The following is a 25,447-nucleotide window of genomic DNA, read 5'->3' on the forward strand; positions in this document are numbered from 1 at the left end:
ATGGGAGACCAAGAGCCCGCAGTAACTCAAGCTCCAACAGTCATGGAATATGTAGCTGGAGGTGATACTAGGATTATGAAGGTGCAAATTCTACTCAATTTCCTGATGGAAGCAACTTTACCTAGCATCAAGAACCTGTGATGGATCAAGTTCATGTCCCTAGTACCTATGTTGATGTAGTTGTCACCCGTTTGTTTGATGGAGAAAATTTTAGCAGACATCAAGGTCATACAATGGACCCAGCTTCTATAGCTAATGTTTATGGTATTGTGGATAATTTTGATTTGACTGATGGAAGTAAATATGGCTTGACTAAATAAGAGCCTATGGCAGATTAGACTCCTCCATCAACAGTTTACCAAGATGTAGATGCTAGTGGAAATTATGATGTAACTGAGTATATGGGAGATCCAGTTCCTATGATGGATCAATCCTCTCTAGCTACAGATTATGGATCTACAGTAGCCATTGGCATGGTAGATGCAAACCAATTTGCTTCTGCTAAACATCATGCTGATAAGAATGGTAATATTGTGCCTGGAGAGAACAAGGAACATGAACAAAAATAGTATGAGGAGACTCCTGCTATCTCTACTGAAAAAGAAAGGTTATGGAGCATAATAAGGGACTTCTCTTATTCAAGAGACTAAAAAGATAGTAGAGGAATATTTGCCAAAAATCTCAAAAGTATATGATGCTTTCTTAGCAGAATTCCTTTAACGCTATGGATACTGGAAGAAGTACGCAGATCATGAAGCACACTCAGGTAGTGCTGAAAAATTGTTGAGGTATATGAATGAGTAGGCCAATTTGTGACATAATCGATGGATATATGGATGCACTATGCAATCTTTGCAATGACAACACATGAATATCCAGAGACAATTCAAAGGTTATGTAAGCCAGGTCTGTCATATGTTGTATCTAACTACTTTTCCTATCCTCTTTGAGATAAGTACATTGAATTTGAATATTCACAGTAGAAGTGGAGTCAGCTAGCATAGATTTACTTTGCACAGAGCTAGCCCCTGGTCTCCTAGATGCTATAATTAAACATGCCAACATGGAACATCAGTTGGGGAGCTTTGAATCAGCAATGTCAATATTTGAAACAGCTTTTTCAATAAAGAAATCGAAAGAACAGTCACGGTCATTACCTCTGTTGTATATTCAACACTCTTGTTTTCTTCAGCTAGCTGTAGGAATACAAATAGAGCAAGAGAAGTTTTGAAGTTTTGAATGAAGCACTGGAGTTTCTGCCTTTTTCAAAGATTTTTCTTGAGGTAGCTATACATTTAAAATCAAAAAGTTTGGGTTCTAAACAAATTGAGTACTTATATTTTATTGTAAAAAAAATGTTGAACTGAAAGCTCGATGGATCCTAGGAATTAAGTGTTGCATATCAAGAGGAGATATCAATCATATTTAGGTTGAACGTTGAAGTGCAGCTGTTATAGGTGAATGGGAGTAACAATTGGGTTCCAAATTGATAGAAGGCTCATATTCATTTTTCCCAAATCCAACGTACCTTGGTGGCACAAATTGTACGGGGTTTATATCAAAATGTGGTCTTGCAAAGCAGTTTTTTTTAAAAACCCATCATAAGATCGATGGTTATTATTCATTACGGTAGCACTCTTCTCCTTTTCAAAGACCACCAAAGGTGCCCCCGTAAGAAGTTTGATGTTTCGGTCAAATGGCATATGGATGGCGACAAGCTTGGGTTTCAATTACAATTTTCAATTGTCGATACAGCTCACCACCAACATGTGTGGTTTATTTACCTTTGACATGGATGTCGTTAGATATGAGGGGCCCACACACATATTCTTTATTCCATTACTCATATACCAACTTTATAGTCCTAAATTTGATTCTATATATTGTTAATATGTAAAAAGGATGGGGTATTATTTGTAATGGATGAAAATATATATATATATATATATATATATTATTTTGTAAAAAAAAATTAAAAGGAGAGGGTAGTTCATAACTATTCCCAAAATCAATTTTTGGAACTGATTAAGACAGTTAGTTCAGTTAGGATAGGAAACAGAAAAAAAGGCTCAGTAATTAGATGGGAAAAGGGTTCAGAGTCCATTCTTCATGACTAAGTATTGTAAACCAGAATCTTTTTGAAGCTTGAATAATATATATGAGTTTGATTCCAGCATTCGTGTTGCAGTGAATGTTTTTCTCACGTGTCCTAGCATTCATATGTGTTTTTCCTCTCTTGGAAAATGTGAGATGCAATTGGCACTTTAGTTTATGTTTTTAATGAATTTACTTCATTGTACTCATTAAAATTTCGCTGTAATCATTAAAAATTAATCTTGAATCCCTTAATGAAGCACTCCACGTCTAGGAATTTCAATCATATTCTTCTTCTTCATCCATCATTATTTCTATAGAGTTGAAGCACATATTCTTAATTGCATGTGCCAAAACTTTGTCTCCTTCATTTTCTACTTTACATCTCCACCCTGCAACTTTCATAGTCTCTGGTCGTTCTGCTTTAGAAGGCGAGGGTTTCAAAACCAGAACTTTTGGTTACAAGCCTTCATGGCCTGTACTTTCATCCATTAATTTAAATCTTTTTATCCAATCTCAAAATGTCTTAGGCATTGGTTCCCCTACAGCCAGGAACTGTCTCCTAAGGTACAATAGCTGGTATGGTCGGATATTCCTCTCCAAGACCTTTCCAAAGGTATATCAAACTTCGTCAAAATCTTCTTAGATGAGAAGATATGTTAGTTTGAATTTGGTAGTAGCAAAGGTTGAAAAAACACCTATTTGTGAATAAAAACACCAAATTGTTAAATAGCACGCATCTTTAGATCAAAACTATCACTTTGGGATAATGTAATAGCCCCGGTTTAAAACTTCGTGTAATAAAATTTAATAAAGGAAAAATAAGACTACGGGCAAGGGACACTTATTCCAAGCTAAATGTTGGGAAAAATATCCTAGTGGGCATCACTTGTTGTGTTTTATGGCTAAGGGGAAATTGGCAAAGGATAAGGCTAAGGCTTTGGAAACGCAAAAAGGTATTTTGGCACATTATTTATGAAAATAATGGAAATTAAGAGAAAAGGAAGGTGAAAGGTCACAAGTTGCATGTGAGGAGGAAAATGAAGGAAAATAATGGAAAATGAAGAAATTAGAGGCTTCATTGATAAAAAGGCTTATGAGGATCAGTTGGCAGCTTTTGCTTAGCCTTTTGTCATCTTAGTGTTATAATTTGTCTTAGAAAGGAGAAAGCACCAAGAGGAGAAAGAAAATAAGCAAGCAAGGAAAGAAAATGAAAAGCAAGGAAAGGAAAGGAAAATAAAAGAAAGACAATGAAAGTAAAGGAAGGCAAGGATCAAGCAACTTCGGCGAGAATACTTGTAAGTAACATATTGCATGTCTGGTTTCGTAGCCAGTTTTCACATGCATGGTATATGCATGTTGGTATTTGGTTTTTTTGTTTTCATTGGCAATGGATTTTGTCAAAATTCGACAATGGATTTTAACCTAGCCTTTCCATTTCTAGATAGCCATGGTGTGATGGGATTATTCTCAGTTTCAGCTTTGGATTGCCATATGGTTTCGGAATCCCGGGTGAGGTGGTCTCAGAAAAAATACCCAAAGGCCTAGGAATCCCTTGACCGGTAATGGTGGGATACATTATAAAGCTTGAGGGTGGAGATAGGAAAATTACTCAAGGAAGGTGAATGGCATCCAAGCTCGGTTTGGTTTTGTGATCTCGGCACCGGTTTAGGTGTGATCACGTTATGGAGAGGGTGGAGGTGGTTTAACCTCTAGATTCCCTTGGTTATCTTTGGATTGGTTCATGCCTGGAATATGGCATGGGGGTGATTGGCTCAGCCAATCTATTGTCGGGTGTAACGTTGAAGTCCTGAACCCCATTGGTAATTGCCTATGGTTAATAAAAGCTAAGTTTCTCTTGCTTTTGGTAAGTAAATGTATTGGTTATTATGTGGCTTTAATGGTTGTTCTCTTATGGTTATTTATCTGGTTATATGTTGGTTATAAGCATGGTTTTGTGACAAATATTAGTCATGGCCCTTTTCATGTTTTCACTCATAACGGAATAAACAATTAATGCAAGACCTAATTGGTGTTAAGATGGCTAATGAGAGAAGGTAGTGACCCTTCTTGTTAAACCTTAGATATCAGTCCCATATGTTCATACTTGCATTCATGACCTGTAGGTTGCATATCTACCAAGTGTTTGACAGAATGTCAGTCCCGATTGGGAGTGGTCAGGTCAAATCATGGTTCCAGTTTTTGGTTTACAAGCATTGTCTTCATGTCTTTTATGAGTTATGGAAGTTTCATATATTTCTGGGCAGAGGCTAAGCCCCAGCCCTAGAAAATAGCCTTAATTCTTGCAGTCAATTGCTGAAAAAGGCCACAGTCGCACTTATGCAAGCCTATGGTAGAGACTGGGAACCCATAGTCGCATGGAGGCCTTGGCAAGGGAGCGACTAGGGCTCTAGGTGAAGGAAAAAGTGAGTTGTCTCAGGGGTTGGACACCTAGAGGGGTTGGGTTACTCCTGGAGGTCCTATGGCACCTAATGGAAGTCAGTAAGAACTTATTGTGTTGACTCCATTTCCTTAAGGTTATCTAGGAGGTTGATTCATATCATAGTAACCCCTCATCTCATGTCTACCTCGGGTAAGCTGGTGAAAGTGGGTAGATGTGAGAGGAGGCGCATTATAGGGTGATATCAAAGCATGGTTCAACACTTGGACTAGATTGGCTAGATGCATGTTGTTATGCATGCATTGTCATGGTTAAGGTTTTCATGAATGAGGTCATTGCATTTATTTTATGTCATAATGATTCCATTGGTATGTTACGAGGCTGATATTTTTTCTGAGATAGAGAAGGAGATGCAAATCATTAGAGCGAGGTCGTAGCACTAGACTTTGAGGTAAGAGCAGATCCTCATACAGGTATTGTATGTTTGGCATGCATGTATGTTGGTTAATGATTGTTATAAGCATTAGGGTTGTGTACTTGTCTATCAGTCTATTGTTTTTGTGGTTACATGTATGATAGATGTTAGTTAATCAATGTGATCATATGTACCTATGTTGATTAGTCATGAAGGATAGTAACTTGTTGTTATATGCATTATGGTCGTATGCATGATGGTTATGTTCATTGTACTTAGGATCTTAATGTTATATGTATCATGCTAATTTGGATTGGCCTATGCAAATGGTTAGGGTTATGACATTCATGTATGATTCGATATGCTTGTGATATTATGTCATAATAATCTAGACTGACTGTGCATATGTGATTATTATGCATGAATGACAATTGTTTATGAGTTTATGATGTGAACATGTTAGCTAATTAATGTTATGGATATCATAACCTTAATTATGTTTGGTTTTATATGTTGTGAAGTTATATCGTGCTAATCTAGATTGATTGTGCAGACAAGATAGCCTCCCGTGAGATACATTAAGGTGTGAGTTTGCTTATGTCGTGTACTTGGTGCTTGAATGTTTGATTGTTTGACTAGTTGTGTGATATGAGTCTGTATCCATACGATTTCATGAAGGAATGATCTTCCTTGAGATGTTTGCACTAACACATATGTGTTGAGGACAATTGATATGTACTTGAGTGTAAGTACATGATAGTTGTTGCATTATGTATTATGACTGATGAATGTGATTTGATTGTGGATTATGAAATGGTTGTTAGACTTGGTAAAGGTTGACTTAAAATTAATATATATGATGTATTGATCTTTGAAACATGTGGTTGATATGTGTGTTAAATTACAAGGAAACGTGTTTAGCACAATAGGGTAAGATAACCGGTATATTGTTATATTTACTTCTACACTTAGTTATGTGTTTATGGCATTATGATATCAGGAATTGCATGGCAAAGAGGTTGCCATGAAATCTTGGAGAAGGCTCAGGTTGAGCTTTCCTTTGGAAGTATTGGGAATCCATGGGGAATGATTCATGGTGTTTTTTGTTAGTCTTGTGCTTTTGGTCTTTGGTGATTTGTTGTGCTTGATTGTAGTTTTGTTTATGTCTAGTATATGGCCATACCACTTTGTTTGTGGTGTCGTATTCCTATTGGTTTTCATGGGTTTCTTCTTGGCTTCTTTTGGTTCTTGCCTTTTATGTTTTAAGAGTCTTGGGGATTGGTTGGGGAAAGAGGAAAGTTAGTGGAGTTGGAAAAGAGCCGATTGAAGTCCAACAGGTAATATAAGACCCGTATGAAGCTATATGCATGTATAAGGGGAGTTGAAGGCAAGAGTATGACAACTGGTTGGATTGGTGGGGTCCATTGGGGTAAATGGATGGTGGAAGGATAGTCATGAGAAAGTTAATAGGGAAGGTAAGGTAAATGGATTTGAGGTGTCAAATGCCTTTGCTATGTTGGGAATTATTATTATCAATGGTGTGCATGCATTGCACGAAGAAAGGGAGTCCTCTTAACATAGACCTTATGATATTTGGTAATTATATGGTGATCATAATTATGCTAATGTGTGTATGTATATATATGTATGTATGTATGTCTTTGTCTAACAGGGTCGTCAAGGATCATGATTTCTTTATGCTAATGATTATATATATGTATGTATGTATGTCATTGTCTGACAAAGTCATTAGAGATCATGATTGTTTTATGTTGATGTATACATACATATATATATATATATATATAGATATATATATATATATGTATGTATGTATGTATGTATGTATGTATGTATGTCGTTGTTAGACAGTGTCATCAAGGATCAATCTTGGGGAGGAATGATTGTTTATGCAAGTGAATGGCATGAAGAGGTTCCTTATTTATGAGGAATCAAATGGGAAGAGTAGCCATGACATATCTATGAGGTCAGTATCATGTGGATATGAATTTATATTGTGTGATTATACTATGTCTATGTTTATGTTATGGACAGGTAATGTTGAGGGATACATCATCAGAATGAAAGCAGTATGATTGGCGCATGTTGGGACAAGCATGGATAAGGCACTGGAAGCAAGGTTTCTTGTTAAGGACAATGTGGTCTTAATATGTGAAGTACTGGTATTGAGTACATGTATCATATGCAGTATTGTGTACATATGATGTTATGTGTGTGTTGCATATATGATGGTGTGTGCATGTTGCATATATAGTGTTGTGTGCATGTTGCATAAATAGTGTTGTGTGCATGATTGCATATGTGTTGTTTGGAACCGATGGTGCTAAGTGCATGCCATATATGCAGTGTGTTGACCCGGAGAATGTTCACTATGCCAACAAGGGGAACTAACCAGATCACAGACCCCAATTAAATCCGCTTTCTTTTGAAGTGGCTAATTCCAACAGGTTTTAAAGGATCCCATAAATTGTTATAGGTGTTGAAAGATTGCTTCTTGGAGGAAGACTTCAATTAAATCAACAAAAGAAACATCTAACCTATGTATATCAAATCCTATCTACACTAATTTTAACTAATTATGTTAATCCTAACTATTCTAATCTATCCTGCAGGAGCATAACAAAAGAGATTAAACATCATATATAGATTCCAAGTCCAAATGAATCAATTACTGGTTCACAGATGAACAAGGTTGTATGAAATCTTTATTTCAATCTAATTACTCGTACAGGAATACACATTCCTTTCCATACAAATAAAACTTGAAACTGATGTTTAACAAGGTTTTGAATCAGCAACCACTCATGAATTAACCATGGTAACAAATTATATTTTAATAACCAATACTAGTCACGAACTGTATGTTATCAATATGCACAAAACAAAACACATTTATATTTATGCCAACAACAACACCCTGATTCTAAACACATGAAAGAAGAGGAAAATAAATCTAAAAAAAGCTCTCCTTCTTGACCCAAACAGTATCCTTTATTAGCACAATAAATCAAAGTTGTTCTGCCCAAAAAAAATTCCTCCCTCTATCTCTAGAGGTAATACTTATACAGCGAAGACTGGCCCTCCATCTTCTCCCTCGCCTTTCCACCTCCCTCCTCTTTTCAATATACAAATTAAAATATACAGGCGTAGAATCGATCAGTGAAACAGGTGACGCGTAAAGGCCACATCTGCTAGAGCGTTTCATTTCTTGGGGAAATGAATAGATGTCGATTGAAAGGAGGTGGTATGTGTGTCATTTCTTCATGATAAGGCCCAAGACCGCATAACCTTCGGAACACACATGTAACACATGGAAACCTAACCACCAACGCCTAAAGCTGGATCTTTAAATAGAACACACCCGCATATATAAACTCTTCGGATCCGCTCATGCATCTTTTACCCGGAGCCATACTTGATGCTTATGCATCCGTTCTTTGACCTTGCTTGCCTTCTCTCGGTCCTTGCCTATAGAAATAACCAACATCAGCTATGCTTATGAAAATATGATAGAAATGCCTAAAAACACAAATCTTGCCTTCATTAAAACGTTTATAAAATCACAAGGAACAAATGTGAAAGAATCAGCCCCTGGTTCAGCCAAGGTTGTGATGTGATCATGTCGCAATCGCTCACTGCAGTGGGCAATCACATGCAACATCACCCCTATCAAATTTTCCTTTGAAAACCCGGACCACAACATCTTATTGGAATACACGGGAAAACCTAAAGCAAAACTATAAGGCCGAACTTCAAATACTATACACCCGAACGTATAATTATCGTTGGGTCCGCTCATCGCCCCTTCGCATATCGCATGGGCTTCACTTTCGCCGACTGCCGATTGCGATTAGCGATAGGCCAAACCCGAAAAATATATATGTTGCATTTAATAGTCCCGGCGGGTCCAATATATCGCATCGTGCCTTATGTATAAGCCCTGGGCTCCGCTAATTGTGATATGTGATTAGGCCGGACCCAAAAGATATATATGCCGCATTTAATAGTCCTAGCAGGTCTGGTATATCGCGGTGCGCCTTATGTATAAGCCTTGGGCTCCGCCGATTGCGACTTGCGATTAGGGGGAGCGGATCCGAAAATATATATATTGTGGTTAATGATCCCGGCAGGTCCGCCATATCGCGGAATGTTTGAAGCTTGGGCTTTGGGTCTTAGCAAAGTGCGATTGCGATTTGCGATTGGAGGCCTAATCGCATCGCATTTATTCATGAGAGATAGGCCTTGCCCTTGATCAATGCGACCTGCAATATACAATAAAGGTATGCAAGGAGGATGTGTAAAGACCGAGGAAGTGCAGAGATGTTAAGTCATGCATGCTTTGCAAAGCATTTCTATTATAAAAGAGTTATAATAGGAATAAAGATGTGATAGAAGGTTTTGTGGGTCGAATCCAAATACAACCATAATAGAGAGTGGGGGTTGGTTATATGCGTGGGCATAGAGCACCATGAAGGTTTATGAGGATTGAAAAAGTCTCGATGAAGGATATGAATGAAGGACTAGACTGGGTTATAAATGAATCATGCCACAGAGATTTATTCAGGGGGGGTATTAGCCATTAAGAATTGAAGATTTGACTCGGAAAAGAGTTAAAATCCCTGGGATAAAAATAGATCATTCGTAGAGTTATCATTGGAATAAATGAAAAATCAAACTTCTAGGGGACCCATTCAAATTTGCTACCAGAACAAGTTTTAATAGGGTGGTGGTTGTGGCCACAACACAGTGTAAAGTACATGTTTTGAATGTGGTGCTATGTACATTTGGTGCAATGTACATGTTGTATGTGCGGTGCTATGTATATGGTGTAGTGTACAGGTTGTACATACGATGTTGTGTACATATGGTGTGGTGTGCATGATTGTACATGTAGTTTTGTGTGCATGTGGTGCTATGTACATGAGGTACATGTGGTATTGTGTGCATGTGGTGTTGTGTACATGTTGTGCAAATGGTGTTGTGTACATGTGGTTCTATGTACATATCGTATGATTGGTGTTGTGTACACGTTATGTAGGTGGTACGGTGTAAATGTGGTGTTGTGCACACGTTGTGCAAGTGGTGTTGTGTACATATGGTGTTGTGTACACATTGTGCAGGTGGCACTGTGTGCAAGTGGTATTGTGTACATGTTGTACATGTGGTATTGTGTATAGGTTGTGTTTTGTATATTTTGTATGGGTTACAGGTATTGTGCAGTCGTTGCATCATGACATGTGTATTCGTGGTATTGTATAGTGTGTACGTATATGTGTTGTGTTGTACACCGAGTGTGGGTGTATGTGTTGTGTTGTACAATGGGTGTCGGTGTATGCATCGTGTCGTACATTGGGGGTAGGTGTATGTGATTTGTTGTACATTGTGTATGTGTATGTGTTGTATAGTGTGATGGGACAGGCATGTATGGGATTGTTTAGGCCCTTGTGTTTCTATTGAGGAGGTGGTTTAGTCTCTAGATTCCATTATTGTTGATATTGAAGGTTGAGATGGTTTAGTCTCTGGATTCCACTGTTGTTTCTATTGAGGGTTGAGACAGTTAGTCTCGGGATACCCTTGTTTCTATTAAGGGTTGGGTAGTTTAGTCTCGGGATATCCTTGTTGTTGATATTGAGGGAGGAGGTGATTCAGTCTCTGGATTCCCTTGTTTCTTAAAGAGAAGGCACTAGCTGCTTTCCAGGTTTGGCAATCGATTGAGTGTGTGTACAGAAAGGAAAAAGAACAAAGACAGAAGAAAAGAACCATTTGAAATAAAAGTATCAGTATTTTATTTCATTTTTTTACTATGCATGTGATTTATGATGATTACATGTGATCTGTGATTTTTATTATGATGGTGGAATTTTGAGCTAAGCGGATGTGATATGTTTATACATGACGATTTGGTCAAAGATCTGGTTTGACTTGTTGTGACATGAAGTAAATAGGATTGCCATTGTACCTTATTGACGGGAAACCAATGAGGTATGATATGAATTTATTTCAATTCCTTTTGAGTCTAATGGAAATTATGTGTTTGGTACAAGAAAGCATGGAAATTCCCATGTTAGGTGGTTGAAACTAACGACAAGAATTAGCAGCGGAAAAAGAAATTGGAAAAGGTAGCAGTGTGCTGGTAAAGTATTCAAGAGCAGGGCCATTGTGGGACATTGGTACCCAATAGTATCTATTGATTTCCATGAGCATGCTATGACTGGTATGATGATTTTGAGGTAAGTATATGCCTTGGTTGTTTAACCTTTTGATGCAAGGAAGCCTTGCCAATGGATGGATTGCCCAGAAAGGGGATGTTGACGAACTTGGAAGGTGAGTGACTACATGGAAGGGGATGACCAGATTTCCCGAGGGACTATGTAGCAAAGAAGGGAAGGTCGGGGAAGGATTTGTTTTGGTCATTAGCATTGCTAGATGGAATCAGATGCACATTGGGAGTGTTCCTTAGAACAATGAGTCAGTAACTGTGCACTGAGAGAAAAAGTGGCGCAAGATTGTAGCGTTGGACATTGGATGCAGGTTTGACTTTGGTAGTGGATTGTGTACTTCCTTGGAAGGGAGTGGATCCTGGTATTACTTTGAGGGTGGAGGTATGAGCCTCTAGACTCCCTTGTTGCGGATGCAGACATCGTATCCTTCTATTTTTTGGTTGAGAAAATGTGCATATGTGTATATGTGTATATCATTGTAAATATTGTGCCGAGATAGATTTATAAAGCTCCATAGACAATATCGTTATTTGTTGATTGAAGAAAATGTGCATAGTGATGTGGTTGTTATTGTATATATTGCAATGAGCTATGTTATAAAGCTTCAATAAGCGGTATGGTTGTCATATTGTCATGATTTCATGATGGTTATGCTTTTGAGCAAGTTGTTATTGTAAATATTGCAATGAGTTGGGTTATAAATCTCCATAGGACATATGTTTTTTCTTTTCAATAGTTTTGTTGGTTATAGGTATGGTTTAACACAGAGGACGGTGTTCCCCTAAGGGGGAGGGGTCTATAACATCCTCGGGTTAAAATTTCATGTAATAAAAGTTAATAAAGGAAAAATAACACCACGGGAAATGGACACTTATTCCAAGCTAAATGTTGGGAAAAATATCCTAGTGGGCATCACTTATTATGTTTATTGCTAAGGGGAAATTGGCAAAGGCAATGGCTAAGGCTTTGGAAAGGAAAAAAGGTATTTTGGCACATTATTTATGAAAATAATTGAAATTAGGAGAAAAGGAAGGTGAAAGTTCACAAGTTGCATGTGAGGAGGAAAATGAAGGAAAATAATTGAAAATGAAGAAATTAGAGACCTCATTGATAAAAAGGCTTCCGAGGATCAATTGGTAGCTTTTTCTTATCCTTTTTTAGCTTAGTGTTATAATTTGTCTCAAAGAGGAAAAAGCACCAAGAGGAGAAAGAAAGAAAAGAAAAAGAAAGGAAAGGAAAGGAAAAGCAAAGAAGGACAAGGAAAGAAAACCAAGGCAAGTATTAAGCAAATTCAGCGGGAATACTGTAGGTAACAGATTGCATGTGTGATTTCCTAGCTGGTTTTGACATGCATGGTATGTGCATGTTGGTATTTGGTTCTTTTGTTGTCATTGACATGGATTTTGCTGGGATTCGACAAAAGATTTAGCCTAGCCTTGTCATTTTCGAATAGCCATGGTGTGATGGGATTGTTCTTGGTTTGAGCTTTGGATTGTCGGATGGTTTCGTAATCTGGGGTAAGGTGGTCTCAGGAAATTTCCCAAAGGCCTAGGAATCCCTTGACTGGTAATGGTGGGATATACGGTAAATCTTGAGAGTGGAGACAGGAAAATTCCTCAAGGATGGTGAAGAAATTCTAAGGCATCCAAGCTTGGTTCGATTTTGTGATATTGGCACCAGTTTAGGTGTGATCATGCTATGGAGAGGGTGGAGGTGGTTTAACCTCTGGATTCCCTTGGTTGTCTTTGGATTAGTTTATCCCATGAAATCCCACATTCATGCTTGGAATATGGCACGTGGGTGATTGGCTGAAGAGAGATTTGGCTCGGCCAATCTATGGTCAGGTGGAACGTTGAAGTCCCGAACCCGGTTAGTAATTTCCTATGGTTAATAAATGCTAAGTTCTATTGCTTTTGGTAAGTAAATGTATTGTTTATTATGTGGATTTAATGGCTATTCTATTATCGTTATTTATATGGTTATATGTTGGCTATAAGCATGGTTTTATGACATATCTTATTCATGGCGCTTTTCATATTTTCACTCATAACTAAATAAACAATGAATGCAAGACCTAATTGGTGTTAAGACAGCTAATGAGAGAAGGTAGTGACCCTTCTTGTTAAACCTCATATAGTTTTTCAGTCCCTTATGTTTAGACTTGCATTCATGACTTGTAGGTTACATATCTACCAAGTGTTTGACAAAATGTCAGTCCCAGTTGGGGGTGGTCAGGTCAAGTCCTGGTTCCAGTTTTTGGTTTACAAGCATTTTCTTCGTGTATTTTATGATTTCTGGAAGTTTCATATATTTCTGGGCAGAGGCTAATCCCCAGCCTTGGAAAATATCCTTAATTCTCGCAGTCATTGGCACAGCACTGGCAGAAAAAGGCCACAGTGGCAATGATGCAGGCCTATGGGAGCAACTGAGAACCCATAGTCGCATGGAGGCCTTGGAAATGGAGCGACTAAGGCTCTAGGTCAGGGAAAAAGTAAGTTGTCTCATGGGTTGGAAACTTGGAGGCATTGGGTTACTCCTAGAGGTCCTGTGGCACCTAAAGGAAGTCAGTAAGGTTTTGTCATGTCGACTCCATTTCCTTAAGGTTATCTAGGAGGTTGATTCATATCATAGTAATCCCTCATCTCATGTTTACCCCGAGTAAGCCAGTGAAAGTGGGTGGATAAGAGAGGAGAAATCAATGGTAGGCTACTCAGTGAACATGTGCACTATTTAACTAGTTTAATGATCCAAACTTAAACAAGAACACAACAACTTACAGATATAATCATAAACACAAAGATGCAGCAAAAAAAACTTCATTTCATTAATAGAAAAATATTGAACTATTATTACAAATAGAATGGTAATAAGATAGCTCGGGTGATGGTATCTTATATCTGAGAAAAGATGTGGTGGTTACATGCCTCTGAACTACGTTACAATGAGGTAAGGGCCTATATATTATTGGAAAACATGAGAAAACCTTAAACAACCAAAACCCTAACCCCAGGAGATGTAACACCAAGAGTTTGTGGGCCCCGTTGAGGTTAGTTGGGCAGCGAACATCCCAGGGTCATAACTTGATCATATTATCTTTGTTTGGCACATACGATACCTTGTTGGAAAAGTCTCTCTGAGTAATACAGGTTTCGCTACAAGCCCAATTCTATGGCTACGAGCTTGCCGCAAACCTCAAAAAAACGTTGTTTAGGGGGTCAAAATTGCTCCAAAAGTTTAGGACCCAAAAAACTGCTAAAAATAGTAAATGCTAAAATGAACAAGGAAACAGATGAAACTGACTAGGGGTTCTAGGTGGAATAGGTGGGTGGCCACCAATATCTACCTGGATCATTCCTCCCCCCTTAGGAAGCAATGGTCCCCATTGCATGTAAAGCCTCCACGAGGTGAGGAAATTTTTGTTGAACCTGATCCCTTGTGAACCACTTGCCCTGGTGAAGGAGTTGGCCTGCTTTGACAACTCGATATATTTGTATCCTATATTGGCAAGTGTTATTGATCTGTGTGTCCATGATCTGATCAATTGTGGCATGTTCCATGCAACCTCAGTTGAACTCTGTTTGGGTGATTTGTTCTGCAATGTCAGATGTGTCCAACAATGGTGGAAAGTATGGTTGAAGAAGATCTACATTGAACACTAGGTGCAGACCAAGGAACATTGGGATGCTGAGCTCGAAGGCATTGTCACTGATGGCCTTGGTGATGATGTATCATCCATATCGGAGTGGGAAAAGCTTGCGGTGGGGTCTAGCAAGGCCCTCCTTCTACAAATGTAGTCAAACTTTGTCGCCCACATGGAACTTGTGCGGAACTCAATGTTGATCATGGTGATGCTTGTACTTAGCATTATCTTTGTCCAATATATCATGGACCTACTGGCGGATGTGTTGAATGCGCTCAATGAAGTTGTTAGCCCTTTTAGCTTCAGACTGAACGTGAGCCGAATCTACCTAAGTGGCTGCAAATGGTATGGACACATCAATGGGGCATGATGGTTGAAATCCAAGCCCTACCTAAAAGGGGATGTGGCCTATTAAGTTGTTGAGAGCTCTATTGTAGTTGTGTTGGACATAGGGAACACTTTCATCCCACTTGCGTGGATGATTTGAGTTGTACATGTGCAGAATGTGTACGATTATCCTGTTGACAACCTTTGTTTGGCCATCAGTTTGGGGATGGAAAGTCGTGGACTTAGTAAGTTTATATCCAACGTTGACCAGAGATTTGACCAAAATGCACTCAGGAATAGGTTGTCCTCATCCGAGACAATGGACTATGGGATCGTAAAGTGTACCCATACTCACTCAAAGAAGAGCTTAGTAGTGGCCTCTGTTATGAGACTCTTTTTGCAGGCCATCGTGACAGCCATCTTAGAGAATCTGTCAATGACCATGAAATTGAAATCGTTTTTGTGCTTAGTAGAAGGAAGGCCCGACATGTAATCCATGAAGACAGATTCTCAAGGCCAGCTAAGAGTAGGAAGAGGAGTATACAGGCCTTGCTTCTTGATGGTTGGTTTGGAAATGGCGCAGGAAGTGTAAGATCTAATGTACTCCCCAACATCGTGACGAAGTTTCGGCCAATAAAATACTTCTGCAATACCGCCACTATTTTATCTACTCTGAAATGTCCAACAACCTTATTGTAGTGCGCCTCCCAAATCATCTTGGAACACTCACTTGAAGGAACACATATGTGTCCCAGGTGGCATAAAAGTGCATCTTGAAGGTGAAAATTTTGAACTTGCTTCCCTTCCAGGAGTGTCTCGTATATGCTATCGAATTTTGGATCACTCTTGTAAATATGTGGCCACCCTGATGTCTCATCCCCATAGAAGTCGACCACAATGATCAACGCCATGACAAGTGGTCAGCTAAGGCAATCAGCAACATTATTGGTGCTTCCCTTCTTATACCTAATGTTCAAATATAATTATTGCAAATAGGTGGACCATTTTTTATGGAGATCGTTCTGGAACTTCCCTTGTGTCTGTATGAACTATAGAGGTCGATGGTCTATGTGGATGATTGTTTCCTTCCTTAGAATGTAATGCTTCCATTGACGGTAGGCCTACACAATGGAATACATTTCTTTTTCATATGTGGGGTACTTTCGGACTATATCTGAAAGTGTCTCACTGTGGTAAGCCATTGGATGCCCATGATGAGTAAGAACTACACCAATAACATAGTCGGAGGTATCTATCTCAATCTCAAATGGTTGTTGCAGGTCTGGTTATGTGAGCACTAGTGCAGAACAGAGGTGATTCTTTAACTCAGAGAACACTTTTTGTTAGGTTTCCGACCAAAAAAACTTTGCTTTTTCTCCGCCCTTGGTGACTTGACTTAAAGGCCAAGTGATATGAAAAAACCCCAACACGAACCTACGGTACAAATTGGCAAGCCCCAAAAAGTTTCAGAGCTCTGTTAGAGTGGTTGGGGTAGGCTAATCTCGAATGACTTGTATCTTGGATGGGTCCACATGTACACCCTGATCATCAATGATCTACCCTAGATATTGAGCCTAGGTCAGGCCAAAGGTGCATTTCTCCAAGTTAGCACATAGCTTGTGTTGGTGCAGGGTTTGAAGGACCTGTCGAATATGGTGGAGGCTCTCTTCCAAACTCTGGCTGAAGATCAAGATGTCATATAAACACACCACCATGAATGCATTGGTTAAGGGTCACAGGATGTCGTCCATCAATATCATGAATGTTGCAGGGGCGTTCGTCAATCCGAACGGCATGACCAACCATTCAAAAAGGCCCTCCTTGGATTTGAAGGTAGTCTTCCACACATCGGAGGGTTCGATAGGCACCTAGTGATAACCTGAATTCAAGTCAATCTCGTTGAATTATTTTGCCCCCTTGCGGTGGTCCAGAAGGTCATCAATCCGCAGGATTGGGTACCTATTTCGGACAGTGATCTTGTTTAGTGCCTAATAGTCAATACAGAGCCTCCAAGTCCCATCTTCTTCTGTACCAATACAATCAGGCTCCCACAAGGTGATGAGCTTGGCCTAATGTGCCCTTTCTATAATAGTTCCTGAATCTACCTCTTGATCTCATCGTTCTCCTGAACAGCGCGTCAATAGATCGGTCCATTGGGCAGCGGCACAACCAAGGTCAGATCGATGGAGTGCTTGACCTGGCAGTGCATAGGTACCCCTATGGGTGAGGCGAAAATATCCCTATACTCCTCCACGACCTTGTCCATCTGTTGCTACTGTGCAGAGGAGCCTTGCCTAGAAGTCGTGGCCACAACCTTCTTCTTGTCCTTGGGGCAAATCATAAGGAAAACAGATTTTCTGGTCTAGGAAATGATCTTACTGCATTACTTTGCAATGATCAAAGAGATGGCGGTAGGCGGGGCTACCTCCAGTATCCTATACAACGTATTAGCAAAAGTAATAATCACAGAGTGAGGTCTAAACTCATATACAGCATGTCGCTTCCACAAGTATGGTTGTCTTAACAATACATCACAAACTTCAAGAGGATAAATGTCACATAATACCTCATCTGTGAGGGGCTTGATGTTGTAAGGAAGGCAGCACTGCTCGCTGACACGAAGATCTCGTCCCTGGTGAAGCCACCCAATGGTATACAGTTGTGGATGTGCTATAGTCTTTAGGCCTAGTCACTTCACGACCTCTGTTGAAATGAGGTTCTTTTGGCTCCCGCTATCGACAATGAACTGCAGCGGAGAACCCTTCACCCACATTTGTGAATGGAAGAGGTGTTCCCCCTCCTCTAGATCTTCAGGCTCAATCTTCTAGATCTTGGTGGTGGCCACGGTGGCACTAGGCTCTACATCAATGATCTACTTCCCTTTGTCAGTTCCCTTATTAGGTTCTGATTGAGAGTCGGAACCTGCGTCTGATTCGGAAGCCTTCAACTCGGCAACCAATGACTTCTTGGCCCGACACTCACTTGTATTGTGAGTGGATCTCTTATGCAACTCACACCATTTTCTCGTGTCCTTCTTCATTTGCGGGGTGTTGTTCTTTTCTTGCGGCTTTGGCAGGTTGTCCTGGGTAGTGCCACCTTGCCTTGGTCCTTTTTTCTGTGGTTTGGGGGTGCCTTCTCCTTGCTTTGTATTCGTAGATCCAAAGTCCCGCTTCTTCTGTTTAAACTTATGATCAATCTTGACAACATACTGATACGTTGTGCCAAGTGAGAAAATGTCCGAGAACTCTATCTCGTCCTAGATGTACTTGTGTAGACAGTCGTGGTACTTGAGCACCAAATTCTGCTCAGTATCCTTGATACCCAGCTTTGTGCGAAGGGTATGAAAATTATTTGTGAACTCTGGCACATCTTGGTCCCTTCCCTTTCACAGCGTGGTCCGCTTCATTTATTTGTCTTCATAGCTCCCGACAAGGTAATATTGTTCCTTGATGGTGTCTCGGAAAGAATTCCAAGTGGGTGCGGCTGAAAACGATGAGGGTTCACTCTCATCCTTTTGTTCACAGTAGGTTTCCCACCAATCCTTGACGTGTGGGGCGCTTTAAGAAGTGAAAAAGTAATCTTTTCCCGATCAGAAAAGTCATGAACTAAAAAATATCCTTCCAATAGATTTAACAATTTATCTATGGCATCTGCATCTATTAGGCCTTCGAATATGGGAATATCGAAGTTAACTTGTACCTTAAAAGCAATAGCACCTCTAGAGTGGCTGCTGAATGAATATGCATCGCCTGTGGGTAGTCGTCAAAAGATTTTAGCAAAGTTATCCATCATCGCCTCCCTCTACCGCTCGAGGGCTTCCTCGAGCAACATTTTGAAAGGTTCTCCTGCCCCCTCATCTTTCTCTTCTTCCGCCATGGAGGTCATCGGGTTTTGTGAGGCTAATGTTACAATGGTTCAACCAGATCAAGCCCTAACTCCTTATACCCTGACCTCGTTGGGGACATGCAAAGAAAAACAGAGAAAGAGAAGATCACTCTGATACCACTGATCCGAACTTAAACAGGAACACAACAACTTACAGATATAATCATAAACACAAAGATGCAGCAGAAAAACACTTTGTTTCATTCATAGAAAAATTTTGAACTATGCTTACAAACAAAATGGAAATAAGATAGCTCGGGTGATGGTAGGTTATCTCTGAGAAGATATGTGGCAGCTCCATGCCTCTAAATTGTGTTACAATGAGGCTCAAGGGCCTATTTATTATTGGAAAACATGAGAAAACCCTAAAAAACCAAAACCCTAACCCAGAAGATGTAACACCAAGAGTTTGTGGGCCCCATTAGGGTTAGTTGGGCAGCCAACTTCTGGGGGTCGTAACTTCATCATATTATCTTCGTTTGGCGCTTATAATACCTTGTTTGAAAAGTCTCTCTAAGTACTACAGGTTTCGCTGCAAGCCCCTACCTATGGGTATGTGCCTGCCGCAGACCCCAAAAAACGTTGTTTAGGGGGTCAAAACTGCTCCAAAAGTTCAGGACTCGAAAAACTGCTAAAAATAGTAAATGTTGAAATGAAAAAAGAAACATATGAAACTGACTAGGGGATCTAGGTGGAATAGGCGGGTGGCCACCAATATCCACTTGGATCAGTTAATGACCAAGCATCTCCTTGCGGATATGGCCATTGAAAATCTCATAAAAGGTGGATGAAGTGTCAATGTGTGTGAAGGTTAATGAGGGTCATGCCCTCTGCATTGAACCAATGTAATAGTGACATGTGGAAAGTGTCCATCAAACCCCATGGCTAGATGCCAAGTGGACCCTTTAATTACAAGTAAGTATGATGTGGCCTCCTTACGTGGATGCAAAGGTGGTAAGATTCAACTAGACAAATGGTAGTGCGCTGACACATGGCAGCACGAGAAAGGCTCAAGCATGATAATGTGGAGGGGTGATGAGTCAACTATATGGATAGGATTCCAACCATAGTGATGACATGGCAGCAAGAGATTGGGCATGATGATGTGGTAGCAAGAGTTTGGACGCAATGTCATGGCATACAATGATGATGTGGTCACATGAGATTGGAAGATGGCATGACATACAACAGTGTTCTGGTAAAATCACAACCCCCCTATTTTCTAACTTAATATCTTTATAATAATAATGGGGACCCTCTACATGAATTATGGTCATATCGCCCTTTTTATTTTTTATTTAATTAAGTGTGACATTTTTGCGAGATTTTTGTTTTTTTCGGATTTCTATTATGATTTCTTCATTGTGTTCGATTTCTTGCTAGCTTTCCATCAGTTCTCGTTTCATCTTATTTGGACTCACGGTTTATAAATGACGTCTATCCAAAGTTTCGATGATTTTCACCACCTAGGACAAAAATGTACAAAATGTATATTATTTTATTTTTGTAATTTTTAATTAATCTTAATTAATTATTATTTTATTTACTTACGGTCCTACAAAACGACCGCAATCGAGATTGTATAAAAATAAAAATTATATAATATAAAAACGATGAATCACACTCGTTGATACGAAAAGCGTCGACAAAAAAATTCAAATGTAATTTACACTGAAAATTCTACTCCAAAAATATAAATCTTGTTTTATATTATTTTTGATATATATATAGAGTCTTGTTTTATATTATTTTTGATATATATAGAGTCAAATCTCGGAAGTGAATTAAAATTCCAAATTTTAAACTCTTAAAATCTCAACATTACTAAATGGTTGTATTTTTTTTGTTTAATAAAAATGGCTATAGTTTCGTAGTTGTAATTTAGTTGTAATTTATAAATGAGAAAAAAAAATGCCACTCCCAGATAGGCGTCACCTCATCTCAGAACTCAAATTTATCGTAACTCCATTCACTTTATACCTCTGAAACCCTTATACCTCAAATAACCAAAATCCCTCACCTCTTAGACCTCTTTATCTCCTCCTTATCCTTCCTCCTTTATACTCCGTATAACTGTCCTTCATATCCCTTATACCTCCCACGTTCCCCATGGCCTATTCAATAGAGCCAAAAACAGCCACTATATATATTTTTGTAATTAAATATTGTTTGTGTCGTTAAATAATTTTAATTTAATTAATTTTAATTTTTATGATTTTAGTTTATTTGTATATATTAATTAATTTATTAATTGTAGTTAATTTTAAATAATTTATTATAAAATTAGAATTTTTTAATTCAAAATGTTTGATTTTGGTTTAGTTATGTATTTTTCCAGAATTTTAATAGTTTTGATATTTAAATTTTGATTGCTCATAAGTTGAGTTTTATTTGGCTAAATGAGGCCCAGAACCGTTTGTTAGAAATATAAAATCATGGAGAATATTTGTGAAGTAGTTTCATGACTTGATTTGACCATTAATTATGCCAAAAATTTAGCAGAAAATTAAACTCTGAATTCGCAATCAAAATTAATTTTCTGAACTTTATTTTTGCATTTTCATTTGCCTGGAGCTTCTGTTGTTGCAGATCCATTCAATTCTATCATATTTGAACAACAAAATATTTACAAAGATCAATGGGAAGCTCAGGTTTCTTTTTATTTATTTATTTAATTAAATTTTGATTGGAGAAATTTACTTTTCCCAATTTTGTAATTTTGGTTTTGATTTGCAATTTAATTTATTCTTGATTGGTTTTTGGCAGGAGAGTAGTTGGGAAGATGAGGAAAATAAGGTTTGGAGCAATTTCAAGGGGACAACAAGGTAGAAGATGGAGAATTTATAGCTCTAATTGAGGATCTGAAAAAACTTCTCCCAACATCTCTCCATTTTGGAGATTCTTGTAAATGATCAAATAACAGTCTTGAAGGGTTCCTCTTCTTTGCAACTAAAGGCTCTAAAAGAACTTTTGTATACGGGATTATAGTTGTAGGTGAGGGAAAAACTTTAGACCTAAGGTATTTGGGGAAAATTCTGTGATTTTTCTTGTTGTGCATTTGCACTTTTGTAATGTACTGTGAGTTGAATTATGGAGAGACAAAGCATTTTGAGCTCTGAAAGATAATATTGTTCCGCACTACTGTAAGCAATTTCTCCAAGAAGATGAAATTGTTCAAAGACTACACATTTTTGTAATGAGATTTTGGTATGATCTTAATTTCATTTCATGTGCATTATTGTCTCAATGTAAATTAATCACTTTGTTACCAGAATTTCTACAATTGATTTTAATTTATGTTCTTAATAGTGTATTACATTATGATTGAGCATTATTGTCGTATCAATTGTTTTATGTTATTGAAGCTCTGCAATAGTTATCTCTGAGGAGCAAAAAAAAAAAAATAGAATTAATACGAATTCATTGAAATAGGAATGTACTGAGCAGTAACCATTTTTTGTTTAAATGCATTCCCATTTTGTTTTCTCTTTCATTAATTAAATGAACTTCTTCTTTTAATTGATAAAAATCATATAATGAATTCAATCATTAGATAAGCAGTCATCTTCCCCCAGTTAGTTAGTACATTTGCTCTTGAATTAAGAGAAGGCTATCATTTTCTAGTTTGAGATAGGATTATCTTTTTGCTTGCATCATAGAATAGATATGCATCTAGATTAATCACTGCATTCTAGAAGTCCCCTCACGCAAGGTCATACCTTAGTTGCGGCTTGATTGAGCCATAAATTAAGCTTAATGATATGCTTGATTGCATGTGCACAGCAAGAGGGCAGATCTGATTTCTCCCTTTCTATTGGTAAATAATAGATATATTATAAGCCAATAGGGAGAGAGAGGGGGTAACTAGACCCAATTGAACTATTGAGAACCACAACATCAAACAGATAAGGGCTTAATTAAGGCTATGACCGGTGGTCTCTCTCACATGTTGATGAGGTCATTTTTTACCATCAACATTTTTACCGCTAGAAGAAGAGCCACAGTAAATTATTTCTTTGATTATTTTGTGATTTAAGTTTTTATCTTATTACTATGAATCCACTTAAAATATCACCTTGGAGTTGTTTTACCGATCTTCCACCAGCTTCCACTCCAATAAAGCTAGTCGATACTTTGTCTAAGATCAAATTCGATGGAAAGACTTCTACTTTTGATCATCTCCTTCAATTTATTTTAAATTGTAACGATTTCAATATTGATGAAGGTGTTATTGGCATGATCTTCACTCTTACATTGACAAGTCAAGCTAAAAACTAGCGTTGATTCTTACCAGTTGCCTCTATACATAGTTGGGATGAATTTTCAAAGATTTTGCTTCATGTTTTTAAGGAATATGACTATGAAAAAGTGTGTGATCAGTTGGAAGAATTGTGTATAATGGAAAGTGAGTCTTTGGGCAGTTTTCTAATTAAATTCAAAATAATTTGTATGCAATTATATTATAAAGACTTACCTCTTGAATTTCAACTAATAGGATGGTTCAAACATTTAATATCTCTTCCTTGTATTTCTATTTTTTCTCAGGAACTAGAATGCATATGTACGACTGTTGAAAAGTCAATTGTTCAAAATGATAATGCTGATCTTCCACAAATTACAATTGCAAATATAGTTAATCATCAACCTCAATCAGAGATTGTTGCTGCTCAAATAAATGATGTTGATTTTAGATCTGTTTTGAATTTAAATAATGTTGTTATATATGATAAAATGGAGAATCAAAAAAATGTAGAATACACTAGCAGCAATCAGCATCAATTAATTCAACAACAATTAAAACGCAACAAGCTAATCAGCTAGATTATGTCAGAAATATACAAACCACTGCAATTAATTCAAAATCTTATTTTGTTGATAATTATTAATCTCAAACTTAAAAGCAGTTTAGCAACAATTTGCAAATCACTCAAACATTTGACATATCTAATTTTTGTCAAGACATTGATCAGCAATTTGAGATTTGCAATGATACAAATGTGGAAGATCCTATTTTGGAAAGTGAACAAATTTTTGTAAATAGAGAAACTTTCAGGTATATATCTTCAACCTCTTATTTTTGTCTTTATCCTGATATTTTTAGTAACAATAATTTAATTGATAATCAATCAACGGTCTCTTCAACACAGATTTAATATTAGAAAATGGAGAAGTTGTCATTAATTTAATTAATAATGAATTATTGTCTACTTATGATGTTGGTAGATAAAATTCAACCAAAAATATTTTCAATTATCCTAGAGATTCTCTCAATCTGGAATTCAATTACCCGCCTGCTTCTGATTTATTTTATTTAGAGGAAAAGAACACTAGTGAAATTATTTATGATGGTGACTTGAAAAATGAAAATGCTCAACCTCTTTTCTCTTCAAAATTGGTTTTGATCGACTCCCATATTGTCAATTTCTTAAGCAAATCTATTTTTGAAGATGAAAAGAACATTAATCAAGAAATTATTTCAATTAATTCTCATTTTCAATCATTTTATCATCTTATTGTTCACAAATTTATCCCAATCTTTGACTGCTACCATGATGAAGTACCATTTTTGGATCATAAGCTTGAAATATTCCCATTCCCGCAAATGAATGCTAACAATAATTTTAATTTCATAATTTCCACTGATACTTGTGGGAAAGAAATTTTTGCAATGAATCTTAGTTATGTCGTACCATTATTTTTAATATTAATGTAAATTTGAATCTTCTCCGTCTTCATTTTTCTTGGTTTGAATTTATGTTTCTTTCAAATTCATTTTTGAATTTCTAAAAACACTATGTTGGCATTTTGAATATTATGACTTTAAACACTCATCAAATGCGTTGATAAGTATACATGAAGATCAATTCCAAAGTCATGAGTATGAGCATCAACAACTTTTAATTCTTCAATTTTATTTAATGTTCATTTCAGGCCAATTTATGTCTTATTTTGAAATGAATTTTCTACAAGTTTCAGCGTTTGAGAGTGCATCATTACACTTTGGCCAACAATGTAAAATTTCTAGAAATTTTCTAAATTTCCATCAGTATTTTATTGATTTATTTGAAAAATGTTTGAGAACTCAAATTATCAAGAAGATTTATGACCTTCCTTTTGTACATAATATTGCCAGTTTTCAGCAAACTTCAATATTTAAAAATATATCATTCAAGTATGGCCTAGTATTTCCTCTTCCTTTGAATTTCTTCCAATCATTCACTAAAATACATCATGATTTTCATGATCCCGTAGGCAGAGTTTTGTAAGAATTTCAAGGTAAGAATTTTGTAAATAAGTTTGTTTTGTTGAACTTGTTAGATATACATAGTAGGGTGAATTTTTCTTTTTGATAATCTCGCTGCAATTTTATTTATGTTTCTAATTTTTAATATTTTTATATGTGCAGAAATAAAATTGAGAGAATGGTTAAACTGGAAATATGA

At 37.5% G+C, this 25,447-nt stretch overlaps 1 pseudogene; it reads left to right on the top strand.

The window, feature by feature from the left end:
* On the top strand, positions 1-25,447 carry LOC149187496 (uncharacterized; annotated as a pseudogene).

Source organism: Pinus tabuliformis, chromosome 3_1 (genome assembly GCF_031772625.1).
Source record: "Pinus tabuliformis cultivar Carrire ecotype Pingquan chromosome 3_1, CPIR1, whole genome shotgun sequence".
Lineage (NCBI taxonomy): Eukaryota > Viridiplantae > Streptophyta > Pinopsida > Pinales > Pinaceae > Pinus > Pinus tabuliformis.